Below are 15,676 nucleotides of genomic sequence, written 5' to 3'. Positions count from 1 at the left end.
AATATTAATAATTATAATGATAGAATATAAAATGAGAACAAAAAGAAATTTATATAAACATAAGTAGATAGACGATATAAATAAAAAATCATTTTCACTTTCCTAAAACATATAGAACCCGATACAGTTCTTCAGAAGAACATCTTGTTCTTTACCTGAAATTCTCCTCAATAATTTCTATCTACCTATTGCAAATTAGTCTTACTAGTCCGGTCAAATTGGACCAGAATTGAGTGAAGCTGTATAAATTTCCACCCAGCTGAAAATCTGTAAAAATTGTTTAAAATATAATAAAATATAATAAAATTTGAAAGTTTCCCATCAATCTCGTGTATGGAAAAAACATTTATTTAAGGTCAAAGGTCAAAAAATAGGTTTTTACGAATTTCAGCAAAACTGTGAGTTTTATCATGAAAATACTAGAGTCAAAAATTGTGGATCGTAAAATTATCTACGCCAATATATGTTGAAATAAGAAACATTCAACATTATTTTAAATGAATACATACATTATGTACATCAACATTTTGGTTCTAGAGTTACTATCGTATTTGATGACTATTATGATTGCACGAGGAATATAAAATCTGCAAAATATCGTCTTGGAACTTTAGCAGCACCTTCGTCAATTAATATTTTATTTGATGAACTTATGACAGTTCCAACCAGTTAACATAAATTTCATACAAATACTAACAAAAAGTTTATCTACTTTTGCAATGTGTCAAAATCATGTACTATTTTTACAAGGAATAATGGATGTGACAGGACATCTGCATTTTACAGGAGAGGCAAAATGATTGAAAAAAAGATTCAGTTCAATGTGCTGAAGTTCTTAAAAACAATAATTCAACTCGACAAGCAGTAAGTACAAAACAAGTTCAATTGGCTTGTGTTCATCCAACCTCAGTTGCTGTCCTCCAACAGTTCAAGTGTGGCTTGGTTATCAGCCACGTGAAGCCAGTGAAGACGAGCTACAAAGATTGCTCAATAAGTTTAACATAGTAGCAAAGAAGATAAATATGGTAATTTCATCCCAAAAAACAAAAACACTGGTCATTGGCAAAGAACCGATTAGAATTAAGATAGAAATTGACTGTACCAGCATTGAACAGATTATGAAAACTAACTACTTAGACATCACACTATCAAGCTATGGAGATGTAGAATCAGAAGTAAGAAAACAAATAGAGCAGCAGGATGCATCAATAATATAATATGGAGAAACGAACATTAGAACGGAAATTAAGACTAGAAGCTACAAAGTTGTTATAAGACCAATAATGACATACAGCAAATCACGGGGATCGCACTGAGAGATCAAGTAAGTAGCAGCTACATTAGAACAACAGTGGAAAAGATTGACGAGTGATTATTGAATAGTAAAAAAGTATGATAGGGTAGTAAAGATCGCAAGGGACAAATCGTCGGCTGGAAGGAGAAGTGTTGGCCGACCTCGGAAAATATGGAGCGATAATATAACTTAAGAGCACAACAAAAGAAAGAAACAGGCAGAATTGCCTATAGGAAGATAGAAGAAGAAATATACTTAGATTAAATATTATAGAACATGGAGAAAGAAGATTGAATAAAAATAAAGAAACATAAGAATCAGGGGAAGGAGAAAAAATAATAAGGTATATAAAAGCACAAAGATTAAATTGAGGAGGATATATTATGAGAAGGAAACCTACAGAAATGGTGAGGAGTATAACACAAAATAACACTCTATAACCAAGAGGCAGACCAAGAAATAACGGGAGATACCAAAATTGAAGAGGAGACCAAAATCCTAGAAGTAATAAACTGGAAGTAAAATGCAAAAAACAGAAAAAGTGGAGAAGGCTGACGAACGAAACCAGGACTAACAAAAAGAACAAGGGGAGTGATTTACCCCAATTGTAGACGCATAAAGCGTTAGCCATAATCCAAAAGATTGAACGGCATCAAGATGAATAATGAATTGGAAGTAATTTCACAGAACTAAGACTACATTTACTTACTCTCAGTAACTACGAGTAATATATCTAAAGTACTTTGTAGTGGGTCCTTGAATTTTAAATAATTTACCTGATATCCTCAGTAGAAAGTCATATGCAGAAAATAACAAGAGATTGGAATGATCTCTTTGTGATTACCCTTTGTTCTACCGCAAGAACCCCCATCTCGTGATCGTAGAGGACGTCACACGTTGCTCAAGAAATATGTATGCAGAGCATCGATTTGACATTTGTGAGAACTGTAAACCTCAATGCAGCTTAGTTTTTACTTTTTTATTCATAAATTTGAGAGCATATCTTATTATTTGTAAAAAAAAAATATTTGTTTCTCATTTTTTAGTTCATAATAGTTCATATGGATAAAAAAGTGATACAATTTGTCTGATAATTATGATATAATTTTTTTGCAGATGACCCAGTTCGATTGATAAGAAAGCTATTAACACTAGGAGAGAATCGAAATAGGTTCTGGATACTAGAATTTTTTTTATTATTTATGTTTTTTCTAATTGAACTTTTTATAACAGTGCCAGGAATACACCTTATAATAAGTAATACAAACTTTATCACGTTTATGGAATACTTTACGCCGTACTCCTTTTTACAGCCTGTGAGTGTATTTTATTTTCATCTTTAATAACTACACATGCTTATAAATATGAAAGGTTTCTCATAGAGAAGTGGATAATGGGTGAAGAATCCAAATTTATTGGCGGGGAAATACATTTTTACTAATTCCTTTAGCAATAAAATGATCATTCAATTCTATCAACTAGACAAATATATATTTTAGTCTTCCTAGGGAGGGTATAATCCTTCGGTGAATGAAATATTCACAGAGTATTCTCAAATTTATCATTTCTGATATGGACGAGACCAATAAGTCTCTGAAGATAAATCAACAATAATTGGCAAGCACAGATATTTTCGATTTGCTTCAGTGTTTCAAATGAACTGACAACTTTCAACCGTAATTATCTGGAAATTTTGTATCATAGTGTTGACAATTTGCTAAATACTGGAGAAATTGATGACTGCAGAAGAAGTTTCTGGTTATTTCTACAAAGGAAAAATCCACACTTTGTCCGAGTAATTCCGATGGACGTACACTGCTATTCTAAAGTTTCTGCCCACCTTATAGTTCGCTTCATACACATCAAATAATAACAAAACGATCGATTTTGATATTCATATTTTAAAGAATATCGTGATAATGAAACTACAATCTTAGTCTCTAGCGGATGCAATTTTTCTCACGTGGTAGTCCACGTTACGTCTTGATATTTTTAATTCGGCGGCAATGGTACGGTTGCTTTTGCCTAGACTATGAAGCCGGTTAGTGCACTGATATTTCCTTGATTTCATCCATTTTGAAATACCAGAGAAATAATTTACATTTGAAGATTGATTAGCAAATCAACCGGTACAAGTTTTAGCTTGCCCCACCAACCGACAAAATATAACCATGGCGCTCGTATAAATAACGGATCCTATTATTTATAAAACACCGTTTCGACCATCGCTTGACAATACGAATAAGAAATCTTTTATAGTCTATTGTTATGAGTCGTGAGCAAAAATTTTTTACTGTTAGTCTATCTTGATTTAGACGTAACTTGACCAAAGACTTAATAAACAAGTGAAGGCTCCTAAAATCGCTTTTGTGGTGGTTTTATCAGATTTTGAGATAGAATTTGTTTCAATGGCCACGCATATTTATAACGTTTCTTGGATGAAGGTTCGTCGATAAAATGGTGCCAGTTATTGAATTGATATTGAGGCTGTATCAAATCACAATAATCTGATTGATATCTCAATATTTCGAAAGACAAGTCGCTTGTATTAATTTTTATATGGTTATATATAAATCCAAAGCCACTTTCTACATAATAATAGTTTGTTCACTGTAAAATAAAAATTTGTGTGTTCAAGCATTATTATTCTAATGGATACTGTCAATTGGCAAACTGTGAGCCACTCTGTATACTTTAATTAAAGCCGAATGATGTGAACAACGCACACCCCCTACATTCTGGATATCCCTCGTATATCTACTACTATGACAGAAGTATACTTCTGAACTGATTAATAAAAAAATATTGTTCAATGGATCATTTAATATTCGATGATTCGATAACTAGGATTCATATGTTTAGGGATGCGCTACTCTTATTATTATGGCAACTTTCTTGACTAACGTTGAAAAAATTACATCTGGCATAAATAATATTTCAAAAGTACTGGAAACGCAAAACCTCACTTTTGAGATGGAGATTTTGAAGAAAGCACGAAGATTTAATAATTTATCGATAGTGATACCAACATTGAGCGTATGCACACATCTTCTATGTTTACCTTCACTCATTGATGATGGATTCGAAACATTTCTTTTTCGTACTATTAAAAAATTTTATGGTGATGGTCCCAATGGTTTTTACATATGTCTCGTTATTCCATTTTTGTTTACAAGTAAGTAATCATAATTCGTTTTTGAATGTAAATGTAGTTGCATGGATGAAATGTTAATTATGTGTTTTACAATACGTTAATTCAATTTACAATGTCGCGCTACAAACCTTATCTTATCACATATGTTCTACCTACTTAGAACTTTAGACCTTCAGAAGTTGTAGTTTCAGAGAAATAGTCTCCAATATATAGGATCGAAGGTTTCTGTTCTAGTTCTCAATAATAGGTTTTCTAATATCTCCTGTTTTCCATTAAAAAAAATCTGTTCGTGTTCGAGACTCAATAACCCTCTTTGTCAAACTATGAGCTCGCTCATTAATCTGTCAAGTATCGTTTCATTTGCTTATTTCATTATTGTTAGCACCTGTACAAATTTAATTGTGGACATTATCTAATAGCCATAACTTCCCTCTGAGTCTACTTGGATCACTTCCTATTGATCGTGAGCATTTGATTTCGAGTCCATATATACTTACTCCTTTTCCTATTTTAGTTTCATATTGCTCATAATTGAGAAAAATAGTTCCAATGAGATTTATCTTTGAATATACATATAGAAAAGAATGTTTCTCTGTATGTCCTTCAGTAAATCATTAATTATGCATTTGATCATGTGATGATCATTAGCAAAGTTGTTATGCAAGGACAAACGAAGATTTCTGAGTGGAGCATCTATGTTTCGAAGAATAATGATGGGTATGCCAATTTTCAATTTCAATTTGTTCGAGGTGTTAGTTTCAATTCAAATCAGCATGAACTGTCACGGCAATATATCAAAATAATTGGAATGAGAGTAGCGCTATCTGTCGAAAATTGGCGTAATTCGTAGAATTATGAATCTACCACGACTTTGCAACGAAATCAGTCTCTCAGCGAAGAAAATGATTATTAATGTTATCGAAGTAACAATTTTGACGAGAAAATTCAAAGATGAAGACGTACTTCAGTCATCAGCAATAGAATGAGAGCGGCGCCATTTTATAGTAAATTACTCTTATTTCCAATCTAATTTCAGTTATTTTCAATCCAGTTCAATTATTTCTAAATGATTTCGACTATGACTAATTTCCCATTGATTATCACCTTAAATTTTCGCTTCAATGCGGACCATTTTTGTCTCATTTTCTGCACTGTTGTTCGAACGTATCAATTTCTTCCAATAGCGCTCCACAACCATCAACATTAAAACCTACGCTCCATAAACTTATCACGACCAGTGATTGATATCTATATACAAAAAAATATAGGAATAATCGAGAATTGATAAACTCGAATAAGTCAATTGTCATATAATTCACAGAAAAAGATTTAGTTAGCCGTGCGTTTTTATCAATTTAATTATCAAAATCAAAATAGAAGTCTGTTCGAACAATTGATTTTTAGCTTTTACATCCCAAAAATATGTAGCAGCCATTTATTAAATTGTTCATAGGTTTATTAAAATGTAAAAAATAGAGCTATAAATTAAATTATTCAGCTCTTGTCTATCATTCGTTCCTATAAATGTGAACCATTTCTAAAAATTCTCTTTTTCGCGTATTCCGTTTCAAGAATTTTTGAATCTTTAGAATTGAATTTGTTTTTTAGTTGTAGATGACCTGTTAGTTTATTTTCTAAATATCGAGATATCTGCCCTATGTAAACAGCGTCACAATCATTACAAGCTACTTGATATATAATATTACTTCTTTTGTTTTTTGGTGTTTCAGATTTTAGTTTAGTGGAATATTTGGATAAAGTATTATTTACTTCATGACTTATACTAATATAATATTTATTGAAATAATTTGACAGTTGTTGTTGAGAAAGTCCTTGTACATTATAGTTGGGAGAAATGTTTTTATGTTTCGGTTCTGTTTTGTTTCTTGATTTCTTGATTGATTACAGTATCTGTTTTTTTTAATATGTTGTTTATCTTTTTTCTGCATAATTTTTTTCTTTCAATGCAGTTTTTGCTTTTTGAATAGCTAAATTCAGGATCTGTTAGATGGCTAGATCTATCAGTCAAACTTATGATCGCAGATGTTTTTTGTGATAAAGGATGACATGATTTGATGTTCAAATATCTTTAGGACCAAGTTGGTTCAGTATAATATTCTGCTCTTATGTTATTGTTAATTTTATATAATGTGACATCATGAAAATTGATTACATTTTGTTCGATTTCGATTGTGAATTGAAGTTGTTTATGATGAGAATTGAAATATTTATTTATGTTTCCAATTTGATTATTTAGTACGGGAAAGAAATGGAATATTCATTTGCTTAAGTTTGCTTAAGACAGATTCCACAATATCTTCCATCACTAATTGTGCTATAACACTTATATGGAAGCTCCCATGGCGCAACCATCAATTTGTTTATATTTATTTCATTTTAGTGTTAAATCCAATGCTTTTCTGAACTCGTTTCGAAGTATTGCAGTATATTCCTCAATTTTATCCCATTTTTTCATCAATATTACCCCCACATTTGTAAGAGGAATTCATGTATCAAAGGACAATGGTGACTATGATAATTTTCGATAGATGGCACCACTAGCAATAGCCGGATCAATTCGATGGTATACCTATTCTTATTTGAACGTTTCGTGTTATGTATAAACTGTTTCGCAGATTTGGATGAAAAATGTTCTAAATAATATTAAACTGTAAGGGCATGTATAGCGGGCTAAGTCACGACGAGAAACGGTTGTTATATGTAATTTCAAACAATTTCGTTCACCTACTGTAATTATCTATTCCATTTCAGCTGGTTTAGCCATCGTATTTCCGATGCTGTTTATACTTTATTTCACATTTCATATACAATTCCAATTGACGTGGCTCAATGAGTATGTTAAACAGAATTTGCACAAGAAATTTGGTATGAATTTCAACAACGCAAGAGAGCAGGAATTAGTGCACAATCATCTGTTAAATGTAGTCAAATATCGATTGTGTTTCAAAAAGTGAGTATGTACTAGTGATGATAGTTGACGAATTCGTGAAGACTTCTTCAATAATTCGGATCAATAATTTTTGATAACCGACACCTCTTCAGAGGTATCGTATGAAATGATATGAAGTGATCTTGTTTGTGTTTATGACAGTTTAGGCAAATAAAATGGATGATATTGATGAACTTTAGAATTCTTCACCTATGTATAATTATCAAATAATTGAACGTTATTGTTCAAGTTCTTGTACATGTACAATTTTGTTATTGTTGTTCGAATATTGAAACAATAGCCTTTGTAGCAATTGTTAACTCAACACTTTTTGTACACTCAATAGAGAAATGTTCATTAAAAAATTTCACAATTTTATCGACAAAGGATTACAGTTTTGTATAGATAATATGTAAGTATAAAAGATCTTTCAAGAAGAAATTTTGTCAATCTTCGGAACATTTTTAATTCCGAAGGTAGCTGATTGAATAATTTTTTGGTTAGGTGAAGATGATGGAATTTTTTACCACATCAGAAGTGAGTATGGTTAAGTAAATGTTCAAATTCTTTCTTCTAGTAGAGTAGGCATCAAAGTCACTTGGTAGATCTTAAGAAGTTTTATGTTTATTGTTTAGATTCAACCGTTAAACAATTGATAATTTTCAGAGCATTTGATACTATTAAGATATTTCAGAAGTTCAGTATATTATCACTCACTTTAACAGGAGGACTAACTGCAATAATGTGTATTTACAATATAAATAACGTAAGTAATAGAAAAACTTTGTATTATCGATCAATTATAATCCTTAAATATCAACATCATTTATAATCTAACCTATAAAAATTCATAACGACTTTAGCTAACTTTACCTTGACTTGGTTGTATTTCCTCCAATTTGTGAAACAAATGATATCTACAAAATAGGGTCCTTGCAGTGGTCGGTAATTTGGGTATTTAACAAATATATTTATATATCATATTATTGTAATTGTATTATATTATAACTTCAAATATTATAAATCGCAAATAGAAATTGATTTTAATTTGAGTAATAACACGTGACAGAAAAAAGTTTCTATTGGTTACTAAGGTTGTGACGTAGAAAGTAAGTAAATACTTCAACGTGGTAAACGCGTGTCGCCTTTCAAACGCCATTCTGTTGTTGTGAGCGGAGGTAATTGCGATTTGTGTTTTTGTAACAATTTCATAGACTATTTTAATTGAAATGATGGCCGAAATAGGATTTATCGATGCAAGATCGGACGATCTACCTAAGGTAGATGCATTCATGGTTGCTACCTTCTTTGCTAATATCAATTATTTACTTTGACTGAAATACGTGGAGTAAAGGCAGATACGTAAACACTGCTAATTATACGTTCTTATAGTAACGTCATTATCACATTTGTTTGCTTGAACTTTATTAAAATGTAGTCATGAAGATTGAAGGCTTTTTGTCGTTTTAATGTTTAACAATATGCCCTTTACCGGTCTTCCTGGCAATCGAATTTTCCAAATCTGCTTCAAGCTACAGTAAAAAATTATATTTAATAGTTAATAATAAGTTAATATTTTTTAAATATCAATAGATAAAACTTACATTGAAATGGTCTTCACAAACATATACTGGGCTGCCAGATTTGACGCTCGCACAATCCCTTTTTATAGCTTGAAATCATTGTTTTTGTACCTTTTCCTCTCGAGGGACTTGCACGAAAACTTTATTTGGTGTTTTTGTACATTCTGGTACAATGCACCAGCGTTATGTCATCTTGTATTATACAAAATTGAGTACTCACAGCCGTGCGAGTCCCAACAACTAATATACCGATTAAAAAAATTAGTGTGTGATTAAGAATGAGATACTAACGTAGTTAAGGTACATAAAAAATAATGCATGGACCCTATTTCACGAAAGGATTGAATTTGTTTCTCAATTACAAAATTAAGTTACTGAAATTCTTGGTTAAACTGAAGTAAATTTTAGACACACTTTCGATTGTGTAAAACTTCACTTTACGCACTAGTGCGTATGGAAACATATTTTTCTACTTATGTAGTGATGATTATTTTTAGGTGACATTATTTTCAGGTGAAATTTAAACATTCCGAAGGGAAGAGTTGATGAATTTATTAACTACACAAATTCGTTTGTTGTTTTGTCAATTTTTTTATCTTAATCAAATATTTCAAAGTATTAATAAATATATGATATATTCCATAAGGAACATTACCATGGAACTTCTGTATTTTGATAAAATTTTCGCTAGTGCAAAAGATATTGTATGCAATTCATGTGTAAAGGTCTTTTTTTCGTTTCGAGTGATTGTCAAGATTCACATTCATCGAGAAAAGGCTACTTTACACACTTGTTACATAAATAACTATTTTCACAAAACTAATTTTCACACGATAACTAGAAGTAAGACAATTAAGCAAGTTATGTGTAAAGGTCTAGAAAATTATAAACTTGAGAAATATATCGACGTTGATTGAATATCAAAGCTTCACTGATATCATTGATATGTTTAACCTTGATTGGCAATTTCATGCTATCGATCACAAGTAGATTAGAAAGAATTCAAACCGTTTTTGTGGGCGAATTCATTCTTTTCATAAATAAAATCAAAGCACAAAAAATATTCAAGCTTCCGGATTATGAATCCGTACAGTATCAGAGTAGCCAGTTATGATTCAAAATATTTCATGTGGTTATAATCAAAACCAAGAAATTATTTGAAAGGTATCAGTTTTTTCAATTTCTTATCTTCCCTTTCTATTGCAATAGTTTTCCTTCTACCTATTAATGTACATTGTAATGTTTTTTAGAGCACCCCGCAATCAAAATCTTTGAAACTCTATTTGGTGATGGCTACTCTTATTTCTATCACGGTAGTAAGTTGCATACGTGGACAATCGATTTCAGATGAGGTAAATAAATAGTCGTAGGTAGTCGTAGATACAATTTGTAGAGTTGGCATAGATTGTTGAATGTTTTTCCGAACTTATCCAACTTTTATTTCTCCCATTTTGCATGGATTTGAAATTCTCCAATAAATTGAGAAATTTATGTTATTCTTTGTACAAAAACAGCAAACAATTGATATGAGCATAATTTTGAAATTCATAGAACACCGTACATTTGATAAAATTGATCTTTATTGGGAGTTCATTCCCAAAAACTAAACGAAGTACATGAAAGCAAAACTCATTACTGTAGATGCGTCTGGAATGTTGAGTAGATGGTAGATCTTTTCGCCATAACGCACACTATTGTATTTGCAAGAAATAAATCGAGTACATTTTTTGTCTATCTTGTTTTCTAAGTTGCGTCTGTAGATGAAACTGTGTATATAATCCTGCCAGGCGTTTTTTTGAATGAACTCTTCCAATCATCAGACTATTTGAACGGTTTTATTATCCAAATAAATCTCAATTGTTCAAGAGAAATAGTATATTTTTGTCAATTTGATATTTATGCTAGCAATTTATTCATTTTTTAAAAAAGGATGATGAACTCTTATTATTTATACTCATCATTCTTCTGTATTTTCAGGAAACAGTCTTTGATGGTCGATAAGTCTTCTTAGCCGTCTTCAATAGCATCTAGCTCAAATATATAGTTCATTTCATTTTTGGAAAAATAATTGTCAAGTGTCGCACTCACTCTTTATTGTACAATTTCATATCCAAAGGTATCTTTGGATTTCTATGCAAAACAGAAATGATTCCACACTTACAGATACTTGATGGGTTGCATTTCTACTTATTTCCAAATGCAAAACAATCACAAGTCGAAAGAGCTGCTCTCCTACTTGCTTGTTTTAGAAATCTGAGAAATTGCGTTGGATTAGGAGAAAGGAAAACTTCTAAGCAGCATGTCGTGTTATTTCTCTTTTTTAATATATTTATTTAAAGAATCAGTATTCAAGACAGAGTAACTCGAAACACCCAGATTTTACCACAGGTGGTCCGTTTTATAAATAAAGTAGTAAAGTTGCAATACACCTTTTCCCTCTTTCATTTCATGAAAAACAATTTCTTCTCAGGAAATTCCTATTCGTAAAAATATTTTTTATACTTCGACAATGTACCATGTGCTTTGATATGGAGATAGAATGTTTCAAATTGACAAAATGATGTCTTACAAACTCGATCCCTGTTGTAACTCAATGATAAAAATGTTCTATTATCCAATGCAATGTGTGTGCGAGTGAGGTCGTTCTTGTGCTTTGCAATTTTTAAGCATTGTATTAGCATTACAATCTGGTCTTGAAATAAATCAGATAGATAGATCAGATAGATGATATAAAATCTTGGACTTTCCTCAATTGGAGTAGTTACACATGGTAAGTAGTTCGCACGAACAGAAAAAATATTTTTATACACATTTGCGTTGATTTACTTCAGTATACGGTACTGTGATTTCTACCTTAGGAGTTCCTCTTTGGTTTAAAATTGAATGATGTTCAAGTTCATTTGAATTTTTTTCAATGAATCTAATATTGAAAAAGTTATGTTCAATTATATACATATATAATTTGTTTTTATGCCTGACTCTCATAGAAGGTGCTAGTAACACGGTTCGTACAAAGTAGTATTGAACATAACTTTTTCAATATTAGATTCATTGAAAAAAATTCAAATACCAGTATTACAAAAGTTATTAAGGGTGGATACTTTTATCTGGAAAGAAAAAATCCAAAAACACGTCAATTTATGTTGGAAGGGGCAAGCATTATGGCTTATTTAAACTTACTGGAAAAGCCACCCCCTCACCCCTAGTAGCATCCTCTTTATTTTTTTAAATTACTTGTCATATTTTTTATGTAAAATTTGGATACTCCTCTTTGAGCTGATTTCAAAAATGTATAATACTTGTAGGTTAAAGTGGTTAGTTTATGAGATAAACAATTTTTCTTTTAAGAGCACAAATTTTACTTATTATTTACTTTCACCTTATTTGCCTGTACTAAAATGGGTTGTACAACAGTTCAAACTCTTTAATCTTTTTAACTGTGCTATTTATTATGAAGTTACAATAAGTGTTCAAAATGAGTACCATTCACTTCCATACAATGGTATAATCTATTTTGAAATGCCTCTCTGACATTGCTTAATATGGCTGGATTTAATTGTCGACATTCATTTTCTATCCTCTCTCGTAAATCATCCAGAGATTCTGGTTGGGTAGCATAAACTTTTGTTTTTAAATACCCCCATAAAAAGAAGTCTAGGGGTGTTAAATCCGGTGACCTAGGTGGCCACTCCATCATCTGCCCCCTTCTACCTATCCAACGAGCGGGCAATGTTTCGTTTAAAAATTGTCGGACAGGCATAGCATAGTGTGGGGGAGCTCCGTCTTGTTGAAATACCAGTAATTCTTCGGAAAGGTTATCATCATTTTCTATTATTGTTGTAATACGTGGGTCAACCCCTTTCCTGAGTAACTCAATATATGATTCACCATTTAAATTTCCGTTGATGAAGAAAGGTCCGACAATGTGGTCACCTAGGATACCACACCAAACGTTTAACTTTTGGGGATGTTGTGTATGGAATTCACGCATAATATGTGGATCACTTTCAGCCCAATATCTACAATTATGCCTACTTACTAAGCCATTTAATGACCATGAGCATTCATCAGAAAAGCAAATATTGTTTAACAATTGTGGATTGTTATTGATAATTTGTGTCATTGATCCGCAAAACTCTAGACGACGATCAAAATCATCTTCATTCAACTCGTGCACCAACTTAACTTTGTAAGGGTGGTACTTGAATTTATGTAGAACTCGGAAAACTGTAGAAGATGAAACACCGATCGCTCTACTTATTGTTGACAACGATTGGGGTTGTTGAGCCTCTAAGCTGACTTGCCCTAAAATTGCCACTTGGATTGCTTCGTTATTTACGAGTCCCTCTCGCTTATGCACTTTATTGCAAACAGACCCGGTTGTGGTAAATTTCTCCATCAGTTGAATTACATACTTATGAGTTGCATGTCTTCCGTCATGTAATTCGTTAAATATTCTAGCAGCAGCTCTTGCACAATTATTATTTTGGTAGTATAAACCTACAATTTCAATTCTTTCTTGCAAAGAGTAAACCATTTCAGAGAAACAAAATAAATAATGTATCAAATTACACTATCAATAGTGACTACAAATTCTAGTTGACAATGTCAAACTTTAATAAAAAGTAGAGTTTTTCGTTGTTTGGATTTTTTAAGTAGAATAAATAGCACAGTTAAAATGATTAAAGAGTTTGAACTGTTGTACAACCCATTTTAGTACAGGGAAATAAGGTGAAAGTAAATAATAAGTAAAATTTGTGCTCTTAAAAGAAAAATTGTTTATCTCATAAACTAACCACTTCAACCTACAAGTATTATACATTTTTGAAATCAGCTCAAAGAGGAGTATCCAAATTTTACATAAAAAATATGACAAGTAATTTAAAAAAATAAAGGGGATGCTGCTAGGGGTGAGGGGGTGGCTTTTCCAGTAAGTTTAAATAAGCCATAATGCTTGCCCCTTCCAACATAAATTGACGTGTTTTTGGATTTTTTCTAAATACCAGTATTACAAAAGTTATTAAAGGTGGATACTTTTATCTGAAAAGCACTGTATATATATATATATATATATATATATATATATATATATATATATATATATATATATATATATATATACGCTTTGATGCTATTCAAATTTTTTATAAATATTTACCATTCCTCTAGACATTAAAAATGATATTTTCGCCAAAAAACATTTTTGGTGACAAATGACGAGTACATTTCATGAGAAAAAGTCTATACGAGTTATCACCTAGCCTCTGATTTGAACTGAGGATCATAATAATGGGATATGTGAATATATTTTCAGAACCATTATTAAAATCTTTGAAAAAGTGTGGCTGGATTGTCCTAAATTTATTCAAATGACTGTATAATACAATATTTCTGCCAATTCTCTAATTATTTTTCAGTCGATGAAATTACGCGATATACTATACGAAAGTCCTTGGTATTATTGGAATATAAAGAATAGGAAAATATTATTATTAATAACAACAAATATAATGCAGCCATGGGAGATTTCATTTTACAATTTAATACCCGCAAATCTCCAATTTTTGACAAAGGTAAGTTGATAATATTAATACTTCAACTGCAGTTAAGTCCAAAACTAATTTACGAAGTGCGATCAAAATTTGTGACGAATGAGTTTTTATAGCAATTATTACTCAAGCAGCTTCCAGTTCAACTAGTAACAACTAGTACAGAGGTGGGGAACCTTTTTACCATTAGAGGCCACATTTAAATTAGGCAGCAATAAGAGAGGCCGCATAAGCTGATTGACCTAAGAAAGTGACTTTTGTGAAATTATTAGTTTTTCTATAGATTTAACAATTTATTGCATTATATAGAAAAAATAAAATATAATACTACAAAATTTTAAATACAATATACATATAAAATAATATAAAAATATTATAAAAAAATACAATAAAAAATATTTTCTTATTCACTAAGTTAGTGACTTATTTGGCTTTGTTTTTTGTTTGACAGTAATTGTATATTTGGATCAAGCTTCATAACACACAGTTTAGCTTTAATTGATCCTCTAAATGTGCATCTGTAATTTTCGTTCTTAAATGTTTTTATTTTTGACATGAGAGAAAATGTCTCGCAACCGTGGGTACTTCCGAAGCAGGAAAGTAAACGGCGAGCATATTCTCGAAGGCATGGATACTCAACAGCATTTTTCCAGATTTCTAAGGGATCCTTTTTAGCGTTAAAAAGGAATTTGATGATACTATCTTCCCCTAAATCAATTAACTCCATTTGTAGTTCTGCAGGAGCCTCGGATATATCTATTAAATGTGGTTCAAATGCCAGTTTCATAGCAGGAGTGTGCTCGTCAAAATCAGCAAATCTATTAGCAACTTGGGGGAGCTGAAAACTGTTTAAAAAATTAACATTGAGTGTCCAAGTCTGAAACGGATGGTCTGTGGGCCAGAGCCTCGCTCATGCGTGTTAGGGTCCGTTTCAGACTAATATTCTGACGTCATCTTACAATATGACATTGTCTTTGGCGGGATTTTTCGCGCAACTATCATGGCGTTGATGTACAATAGTTGTTTGAAACGAACTCTACCATTTTGTACTATGTGGCAAAGGGCCGCACAAGAACCTCGCGGAGGCCGCATGCGGCCTCGAGGCCGCAGGTTCCCCACCTATGAACTAGTACTTGGACGGGGACC

The 15,676-nt window shown here is 31.7% G+C and overlaps 1 long non-coding RNA gene across 1 annotated transcript; it reads left to right on the top strand.

Moving 5' to 3' along the window:
• Positions 1-7,826: 7,826 nt before the first annotated feature.
• On the top strand, positions 7,827-10,273 carry LOC130449740 (uncharacterized). Its single transcript, XR_008910490.1, has 3 exons — positions 7,827-7,935; positions 8,065-8,164; positions 10,232-10,273. It is a non-coding gene; the product is annotated as an uncharacterized LOC130449740 (long non-coding RNA).
• Positions 10,274-15,676: the final 5,403 nt, after the last annotated feature.

The sequence above is a fragment of the Diorhabda sublineata genome, chromosome 10 (genome assembly GCF_026230105.1).
Source record: "Diorhabda sublineata isolate icDioSubl1.1 chromosome 10, icDioSubl1.1, whole genome shotgun sequence".
NCBI lineage: Eukaryota > Metazoa > Arthropoda > Insecta > Coleoptera > Chrysomelidae > Diorhabda > Diorhabda sublineata.
Note: the sequence above shows the minus strand (reverse complement) of the source record. Positions and strands in the feature narration are given on the sequence as shown.